The 10,728-nt window shown below is 39.0% G+C and overlaps 1 protein-coding gene across 5 annotated transcripts in view; it reads right to left on the bottom strand.

The window, feature by feature from the left end:
- Positions 1 to 10,728, bottom strand: part of ZNF81 (zinc finger protein 81) — a 115,397-nt gene that overhangs the window by 13,589 nt on the left and 91,080 nt on the right. The gene's annotated exons all lie outside the window — the stretch shown is intronic.

A 10,728-nucleotide genomic window follows, 5' to 3' on the forward strand; every position in this document is an offset into this window, starting at 1 on the left:
AAGGGGGTGGGATTATGGACATTGGGGAGGGTATGTGATTTGGTGAGTGCTGTGAAGTGTGTAAACCTGGTGATTCACAGACCTGTACCCCTGGGGATAAAAATATATGTTTATCAAAAATTAAAAATTAAAAAAAAAAAAGAAAGTCCCTCCGAAATATAGCAAAATCCTCTTATATTCTTATCCTCCACAAATTCAGTGAGTTAATAGTGTTAAGTGTTCCCTTCATGCTTAGTGTTCAAACACTGAAAATAACCTACTCTTATTATTTTCAGGGACTTCCAAAAATTACTAGGGGCAGAAGCATCTGAGGGGCAGGGCAACAGAAACTGAGAAGGGCAATAAATTTGCCATTTCATGGAATAGATAATAACCTGAAATGAAACAATAGGAAAGTGTCTATTACCTGGATAGGCAGAACAAAAGATAATAAAGTTCCTGGATGCAGAGACGAACTTCATCTATGGTAGGCATTAAAGATCAGGTGAAAATTTGAGGAATGCATGAATTAAGGAACTGTATGGATACAACTTGAACTGGAACTACATGGGCCACACTGGTCATGTGTTATATAATAGGGAATAATTGTAAGTTTACTTTGTAAAGCCAGTGACAAAGATAAATGCAATGTTTTAGGTAATGAAATCTATCAGGAGCATTTCGGATGGACCAGATAGAAGAAGCGAATCTGCAAATCTCATTAGGAATAAAAGAAGCCAAGCATAAGAAAATACAGATCTGCTTTTGGGTGATGCCACTAGGAATTAAGATGAGAGTGTATCTGGATAGTATTCTTAAAAAAAAAAAAAGGAATTGCAAAGTAATTAGTAAGAGAAGATAACAAAGAGGGAAGAAATAAGAAACAGAATCTGACAAAATTTGTAATTTTGTCAGAGGATTCCTGATGTGGGCAGTGATGATGCCAATTCTTCACATACTAAGGAAGGATAAATAAAGTAAAATAGTCTATGGTAATTGGCTAATATGCACGTAAATGTGGTACTAGAATCCAGTTATAATATAGCAACTAGTGGTGTCAGCATAGAAGTCATCAGAATATAAATAAAAAGCTTAAGTGTTCAGAATGGAAGACTCTTTTCAGTTAATTCCTATAGGAACAAATATTCAGAAGATAGTAAATAACACCCATAACCAGGGGCACCTCAGTGGGGGTAAAGCCTCTGTGGAAAAGAAAATGAGCAGATTAGCTGTAAATCAAGGAGAAAACAACTATATCATTAGAAAAGATGAAATAATAGGAACAAGCTAATTCACTGAAGGGGAAACCCAAATGGATAACTGATATCAGAAAGAGCAAAAAACAGGGTACCTGGTTGGCTCAGTCAGATAAGGGTCTGCCTTCAGGGCAGGCCATGATTTCAGGGGCCTGGGCTCAAGTCCCACACTGGGATCCCTGTTTGGTGGGGAGTCTGCTTCTCCCTCTGCCTTCTGCCCCCAACTCGTGTTGTCTCTCTTATGTTCTCTCTCACACTCTCAAATAAATAAATAAAATCTTAAAAAAAGAGAAAGTACAAGAAACAATACCACTTTATATTCATTAGATGGGCCACAAAATAAGAAATGCACATAATTCCAAGTGTTGACATAGATGTAATGAAATGGGCATACTTAGTGCACTGCATGTATATCCCAATGATCAAGTAATACCATTTCTATATAAATATCCCCAAGAAATAATCTCATAGGCTCATAAGATGTGTTTAAGAAATTCTTTGTTTTGGGACACCTGGGTGGCTCAGTTGGTTAAGCAGCTGCCTTCGGCTCAGGTCATGATCCCAGCGTCCTGGGATCGAGTCCCACGTCGGGCTCCTTGCTCCGCAGGGAGCCTGCTTCTCCCTCTGCCTCTGCCTGCCATTCTGTCTGCCTGTGCTCGCTCTCTCCCCCCCCCTCTGATAAATAAATAAAATCTTTAAAAAAAAAAGAAAAAAAAAAGAAATTCTTTGTTTTTAAAAAATTGAGGTTATTTCTACATAGTACAATTCAGATCTTAACTGCAGAGCTCAGTGAATTTTTTATAGATACATACCCATGTAACCACCATCTAGATGAAAATATAAAACATTTTAATTGTTCCAGAATGTTCCATTGCAGCTCTTCCTGGTCAATCACTGACTCTCAGAGATAACCACCACTCTGATCATAGACCACTATTCACTTATAATCAGAGATTAGTTTTGCTTATCTCTGAACTTTACATAAGTTGAGCTATATATACAGTGTGTATTCATCTGCACACGCAGCTTTTCTGTTCAATAAATTTCTTGAGATTCATCCAAGCTCTTGTGTGTGTCAGTAGCTCTTTCTTTTTCATTGCTGTGTATTATCATATTGTAAGAAAACAATACAACAGTAATCCATTCTCCTGTTGATGGACACTTGGGGTGTTTCATGTTCTTAGCAATTATGCTAATGCTGATATGAACATTCTGTACCTTTCTTTTGGTGGAAATATGCATTCATTTCTCTTAAGTAAATGCCTAGGAGTGGCATTGCTGGGATACAGGACAGCTATACATTTAGCACCATTAGGTACTGCCTGTTTCCCAAAGTGGCTGAAAGTATTTACATTCCTACCATCGACATATGTAAATTCCAGTTGCTCCAAATACTCATTAACACTTGATACTGTAAGTGTTTCTAATTATATCCATTCTTTTGTGTATATGTGTCTGTGTAGGGTTGTCCCATTGGGGTTTAATTTTCATTTCCTGGATAAGTAGTGATGTGCAGCACCTTTTCATATACATAATGACCATTTATTTGGATACCTCTTTTTAAAAAAAGATTTTAGGTATTTATTTGACAGAGAGAGAGATCACAAGTAGGCAGAGAGGCAGGAAGAGAGAGAGGGGGAAGCAGACTCCCCACTGAGCAGAGAGCCCGATGCGGGGCTCAATCCCAGGACCCTAAGACCATGACCTGAGCCAAAGGCAGAGGCTTAACCCACTGAGCCACCCAGGTGCCCCTGGATACCTCTTTTTTTTTTTTTTTTAAGTACCTACTCATGTCTCTTACCCATTTCTTTTACTACTGGGTTGTCTGCCTTTCTCTTTTTGATTTCTAAGAGTTCATTATATATTCTGAATATAAGTCATTTATCAAATCTATGTTTTGCAATTATCTTCTTCCAGTTTGTGGCTTCCTACTCACTTTCTTTTTTCTTTTTTAAAAGATTTTCTTTATTTGCCAGAGAGAGAGAGAGAGTACACACAAGCAGGCAGAGAGGCAGGCAGAAGCAGTGAGAGAAGCAGGCTCCCTGCTGAGCAAGGAGCCCAATGCGGGACTCGATCCCAGGATCCTGGGATCATGACCTGAGCCGAAGGCAGCAGCTTTACCTACTGAGCCATCCAGGCGTCCCCCTACTCACTTTCTTAATATCTTTCTGAAGGAGTGTAATTCTTCATTCTAATACCGTTCCACTTACTATCAAATGGGATGGGAAGTGTTCTCTCTCTCTTTGTCTCCAAAAGAACTTGAATGAGATTGGCATTGTTCCTTCTTTAAATAACAGGAAGAATTCACCAATGAAGTCATGTGGACTGGGAGCTTGTTTGTAGGAAGATTTTATTTTATTTTAAAGATATTATTTATTTAATTATGAGAGAGAGAGAGAGAGAGAGCGCGCGCACATGCAGGGGGAGGAGCAGAGGCAGAGGGAGAGAAAAAGAGGAACTCAAATGGACTGCACTGAGTGTGGAGCCTGACATAGGGCTTGATCCCTTGGCCCTGAGATCATGACCCTAATGAAAACCAAGAGACATTTAACTGACTGAGCCACCCAGGTGCCCCTGCAAAAAGATTTTAAGTTATAAATTAATATTTTCAATAGATAAAAAGACTACTAAGATTTTTTTCTTTCTTTTTGTGGTATACCTTGTAATTTGTGATTTTTAGGACTGTGTCCATCTAGTCTCAATTATAAAATGTAGTGGGAAATGGTTGGTAATAATATCTTTTTAATATCCTTTTGATATATATAGGATTTATAGTGACATTTCTTTTTCCATTTGTGGCATTAATAATCTGTGTTTTCTCATGCTTTTTCTTGATTAGTCTTGTTAAAGATTTATCAGTTGTATTAACCTTTTCAAAGAACCAAGTTTTGACTTTGTTAGTTTTCATTATTTTATGTCCTGAGTTGCAAAGTTAGATCACCAATTTTTCTACTAATTCTAATCACCAAACTTTCTAAATTTCTGGTAGATATATATAAACCAATATATTTCTTTTTTTTAAGATTTTATTTATTTATTTTTAAATATTTTATTTATTTATTTGACAGACAGAAATCACAAGCAGGGAGAGTCAGGCGGGGGGGGGGGGTGAAGCAGGCTCCCCGCTGAGCAGAGAGCCCGATATGGGGCTTGATCCCAGGACCCTGAGACCATGACCTGAGCTGAAGGCAGAGGCTTAACCCACCGAGCCACTCAGGCGCCCCGTGATTTTATTTATTTATTTGTTTATTTGACAGAGATCACAAGGAGGCATAGAAGCAGGCAGAGAGAGGAGGAAGCAGGCTCCCTGCTGAGCAGAGAGCCTGATGTGGGGCTTGATCCCAGGACCTTAGGGATCATGACCTGAGCCGAAGGGAGGCTTTAACCCACTGAGCCACCCAGGCGCCCCATAAACCAATATATTTCTATCCGAGTAGTGCTTCAGCTTCACCCCACAAGTTCTGATGTGCCATATTTTAATTATCATTCTGCTCAAAACAGTTTCTAATTCCACTGTGATTTCTTCTTTGACTTTCGGGATATTTCCATCTTTGTTGCTTACTTTCCAAACATTTGGATATTTTCTGGTGTCCTTCTGTCCATTTTTAATTTATTTCAACAGTAATTAGAGAACATTTAGCATACGAGCTCAATCCTTTGGAATCTGTTACAATTAGCCTTATATCCTAAAATTGGGTTTATTTTGCTCCATATGCCATATGCACTTGAAAAAGTGTATATTCTACAGTTGTGGGATGTAGTGACCTATTGTATGTTAATTAGGTCACATTGGTTTATCATGTTCAAATCTTCTACTGTTTTTAAAAATATTTATTTATTTATTTTAGAGAGGGAGAGAGAGCATGTGTGGGAGGGGGAGGAGCAGCAGGAGAGGGACAGAGAGAATCTCAAGCAGACTCCCCATTGAGTGTGGAGCCCCATGTGGGGCTCAATCCCATAATCCCGAGACTATGACGTGAGCCCCAAATAAGAGCCAAATGCTCAACCAACTGAGCCACCTTGGCTCTCCTCAAATCTTCTATATCTTTAAAGGTTCTTTGGTCTCTAAACAGACAAAATCAGTTATAGAGATAGATATGTTAAAATCTGTAACTATGATTACACATTTTGTCTGTTTCTTCTTTTAGCACTGTCAATGTTTACTTTATATATCTTGAAGCTATGCTATTAAGTGCATAAAAAGATAGATTTTTAATATATTCCTGCTGAACTGAAGTTTTATCAATTTCAGAGAAAGAGAGTACATTGTGGAAGATAAAACAGATATTAAAACAATGATACAGGAATATTATGAAACAACCATATGCCAAATATTTGGTAAAATAGATAAGATGTACAAATTCAAAGAAATCAAAATAAGAAGAAATTGAAAATCTGAATATTTCCATATCTGTTAAAGACACTTAATTTCAAAATTAAAGGTGATCCCACAAAGAAAACTTCAGATCCATATGAGTTCACGGGCATATTTTATCATCTATTTAAAGAAAAATTATAAAATTTAAAGTAATATTACACAAAATCACAAAACAGAGGAATGAACATTAAAAATTCCTAGCAAATATAGCAACTTTACACAAACTCTTTCAGAAGATAAGGTGGGCATGAAATTTTCCAGATCATTTTATGAGACTAGCATTAATATGATACTAAAATCAAAGATATTGTAAACAAAATATCCCCTAAAACCTCACTTAAACACAGAGCTAAAAGTCCTTACCAATTATTGCAAACTGATTCAAGAAATACATAAAAAATGTTAATAATCATGATCAGGTAGGGTTTATCCCAGTAAGGCAATGTCAGTTTAACATCTGAAAATCTGTGAAATTCACCATACCAGCAGAATAAAATGTTCATCCCAAATGCAAAAAAAGCACCCAGGAAATCTAATACCCATTCATGTTAAAGACCTTCATCAAACTAGGAATAGAAAGAAATTGCCACAAGTTAATAAAGGACATCTAACGAAAACCACAGCTAATATACTCAATGCTGAAAGACTGAAAACTTTTGCTCTCAAGATAAAATAAAAAAAGGCAGGTAGACTAAAAAGTAAATGATAAAAAGACATGGTAATTGATGCAAAAAAATGTTAAGGAATTTACAAAAATACTCACTAGAATTAATACATGAATTTATTAGCAAGGTCTCAGAATATAGGTTCAATGCACAACAATCAATTGTAAGAGTTCCACCTCTAGTTCCACCTCTAGTATGGAGAAACAAGCTCCTAAAAAAATCCTTCTACAGACAATAACTATATTCTCTAGAAAAACAAAACAAAACATGTACTAGTGGAGTAAACAAAAGCAGGGAGATTTTGAAGAGGAGTTAGAAGTTAGAACAAGTCTGAGCAGAGATCTAAGTTCCTACCCACCATAAATGAGACAGCATTTCCAGTTTGAGTTTAACCTAGTTAACAGCCTACTATGACAAAAACTGCCTACTGTAACAGAAAATGGTGTTACTATAATATAACCCTGATAATATTTGGTGTAAAAATCCAAAATTACTCAATATAAGATGATCCAGAAAAATTCCCCTTGGTCACTATCTAGTTCCTTCAGTAGTTTTTCTCCCCCCAGTTTTTATTTAAATTATAGTTAGTTAAGGTATAGTGTAATATTGGTTTCAGGAGCAGAATTTAGTGATAAATCACTTACATACAACACCCAGTGCTCATCATAACGAGTGCCCTCCTTGATACTTATTACCTATTTACCCACCCCCACCCACCCCCATCAACTCTCCGTTTGTTTTCTAGTCTCTTATGGTTTGCTTCACTCTCTTTTTCCCCCTCTCCATATGTTCATCTGTTTTGTTTCTTAAATTCCACATATGAGTGAAATCATATGGTATTTGTCTTTCAGTAGTTTTTAAAGTGTATTTATCATAGTTAACAGTTTATATCTGTTAGATGAGTTGGTCTAATTGAAACAATTTAATCATATTAAACTCAAGTTATTTTTATATATGGTGTGAGGTACGGGTCAAGGGTATTTTTCTTCCAGTACTGATACCCATTTGTCCCAGCACAATTTGTTCAAAAACAAAATTCCCTTACCCCACTGAATTGTACCTTTGACAAAACTCAGTTGTCCATATATGTGTGGGTCTATTTTTGGACTCTCTCTTCTATTTGATTTATATATGTTTATCCTTACATCAAAACCACACTACCTGGATTATTGTAGCTTTACAATAAACCTTAATTAATACTTTTCCTTCTTTTTCAAGACTGCTATTGGCTATTCTAAGGCCTTTCCATATCCATATAAACTTTAAAATCTCTGCCAGTTTTTATCCCCTAAAATGACAAATAATTGATTGAACAAGTAGCCTACAATTCAGTAAAGCAACAGATTTCAACAACATGCAACCACCTTGATTTATACCCTATAGAACACAATACCCATCAACAGACACATGGAAAAAAAGACAGACCAAACACAGAAATCATACAGATTATATTCTCAGACTACAACAGAATTAAATCAGACAACATAAATAGACAAGTTTCTTGAAAAATACAACTTACTATGTCTGACAAAAGATGAAAGAGAAAAATCTGAATAACTGTGTCTATTACAGAAATCGAAATTGTTATTCAAACTTTCCCGGCGTGCCTGGGTGGCTCAGTCAGTTAAACATCTGCCTTTGGCTCAGGTCATGATCCCGGAGTCCTGGGATTGAGCCCTGCATCACCGCATTATCAGGCTCCCTACTCAGCAGGGAGTCTGCTTCTCCTTCTGCCCCTTACCCTGCTTGTGCTCTCTCTGTCTTACTCTCTCTGCCTAAAACAAAACAAAACAAAAAAACTTTCCCATCAAGAAAATTCCAGGTCCAGGGGAGAGGAGTCAAGATGGTGGAGAAGTAGCAGGCTGAGACTACTTCAGGTAGCAGGAGATCAGCTAGATAGCTTATCTAAAGATTGCAAACACCTACAAATCCAATGGGAGATCAAAGAGAAGAAGAACAGCAATTCTAGAAACAGAAAATCAACCACTTTCTGTGTTGGGCTGGCAGAAATAAAGGGCTACTTAAGATGGCGAAAGTCCCCGCCACAAATCCTGAGCTCGGACAGGAGAACAAAGACCCAAGCAGGAATCTGAAAACCCTCCCGCCCCAGGCTCCCATGGACCAATGGGACCCTGACAAGCGGGAATCTGAGACCCTCCTGCCCCGGGCTCCCGTGGACCAATGGGACCCTGACAAGCGGGAATCTGAGACCCCACCCCGGGCTCCAGTGGACCAATGGGACTCCGACAAGCAGGCGAAATATCCAAATAAGGGAAACTTGCCAAAAGACCCCTGAACTCCCCTCGAGGCCCCCTTCTCCCTGCGTTGGGTGCGACTTCCGCCACTCTGCTTTCCAGAGTCACAGAACCTCCCTGAGGGTGCCCACCTCCTCCCAGCGCAACTTTCCTGGCTCCCCTTCTTCTGAGCCCTGAAACTTCGCTGGAGAGTGTTTTTAATAAATCTTGCCTTGCACCCACTTTGCCTGGTGTTGTGTTTATCTCGCTGGAAAAACTACATTCTGAAAGGTAGGACTGGTGGAGAAGTGAATCCAAAGCGATGGGAAGATAGACTGCAGGGGGAGGGGTCGGCTCCCGGCAAGTGGCAGAGCAACAGAGCACAAAATCAGGACTTTTAAAAGTCTGTTCCGCTGAGGGACATCACTCCAGAGGCTAAACTGGGGTGAAGCCCACACAGGGTCAGCATGGCCTCAGGTCCCACAGGGTCACAGAAGGATCCAGGGTATCTGAGTGTTGCAGACCTTGCTGGCATTAGAACGGGGAAGCCGGCTATAGAGACAGAGCCGAGGAGTGAGCTCCAGCTCGGGGTTACCTTGAACCAGTCGCAGGCTCAGTGAGCTTGGAGCGTGGCTGGAGGCCAGGGACATGGGAGTAAATGGGCGCTGTTCTCTGAGGGCGCACTGAGGAGTGGAGCCCCGAGCTCTCAGCTCCTCCGGCCAGAGACAGGGAGGCCGCCATTTTCATCCCCGTCCTCTGGAACTCTATGGAAAGCGCTCAGGGAACAAAAGCTCCCGAAAGCGAACCTGAGCGGATTACTCCGCCCGGCCCCTGGTAAGGGCGGTGCAATTCCGCCTGGGGCAAAGACACTTGAGAATCACTACAAAAGGCCCCTCCCCCAGAAGATCAACAAGAAATCCAGCCAGGACCAAGTTCACCTACCAAGGAGTGCAGGTTCAATACCAAGGATAGCAGTGGAATTCCAGAGGAGGAGAAAGCAAAGCACGGAACTCATGGCTTTCTCACCATGATTCTTTAGTCTTGCAGTTAATTTAATATTTTTTTCTTTTTCAATTTTTTTTCTCTCTTCCTCTGCTAAATTCTTTTAACTTTTACCCTTTTCTTTTTTTTAACGTTTTTAAACTAGTTTATCTAATATATATATATTTCTTTTTTATATTTTTTCTTTATTTGTTTTCTTTTTTTAATTGTTTCTTTTTTTTTTCTTTCTGAACCTCTTTTTATCCCCTTTCTCCCCCCCTCACGACTTGGGATCTCTTATGATTTGAATAAAGCATATTTCCTGGGGTCTTTACCACCCTTTTAGTATTTCACTTGCTCCTTTATATACTCTTATCTGGACAAAATGACAAGACGGAAAAACTCACCATAAAAAAAAGAACAAGAGGCAGTACCGAAGGTTAGGGACCTAATCAATAAAGACATTGGTAATATGTCAGATCTAGAGTTCAGAATGACGATTCTCAAGGTTCTAGCCAGCCTGCAAAAAGGCATGGAAGATATCAGAGAAACCCTCTCGGGAGATATAAAAGCCCTTTCTGGAGAAATAAAAGAACTAAAATCTAACCAAGTTGAAATCAAAAAAGCTATTAATGAGGTGCAATAAAAAATGGAGGCTCTCACTGCTAGGATAAATGAGGCAGAAGAAAGAATTAGCAATATAGAAGACCAAATGACAGAGAATAAAGAAGCTGAGCAAAAGAGGGACAAACAGCTACTGGACCACAAGGGCAGAATTCGAGAGATAAGTGACTGCATAAGACGAAACATTAGAATAATTGGGATTCCAGAAGAAGAAGAAAGAGAGAGGGGAGCAGAAGGTATATTGGAGAGAATTACTGGAGAGAATTTCCCCAATATGGCAAAGGGAACAAGCAAAATCCAGGAGGTGCAGAGAACCCCACTCAAAATCAATAAGAATAGGTCCACACCCTGTCACCTAATAGTAAAATTTACAAGTCTTAGTGACAAAGAGAAAATCCTGAAAGCAGCCCGGGAAAAGAAGTCTGTAACATACAATGGTAAAAATATTAGATTGGCAGCTGACTTATCCACAGAGACCTGGCAGGCCAGAAAGAGCTGGCATGATATATTCAGAGCACTAAACGAGAAAAACATGCAGCCAAGAATACTATATACAGCTAGGCTATCATTGAAAATAGAAGGAGAGATTAAAAGCTTCCAGGACAAACACA

The sequence above is a fragment of the Mustela nigripes genome, chromosome X (genome assembly GCF_022355385.1).
Source record: "Mustela nigripes isolate SB6536 chromosome X, MUSNIG.SB6536, whole genome shotgun sequence".
Classification (NCBI taxonomy): domain Eukaryota; kingdom Metazoa; phylum Chordata; class Mammalia; order Carnivora; family Mustelidae; genus Mustela; species Mustela nigripes.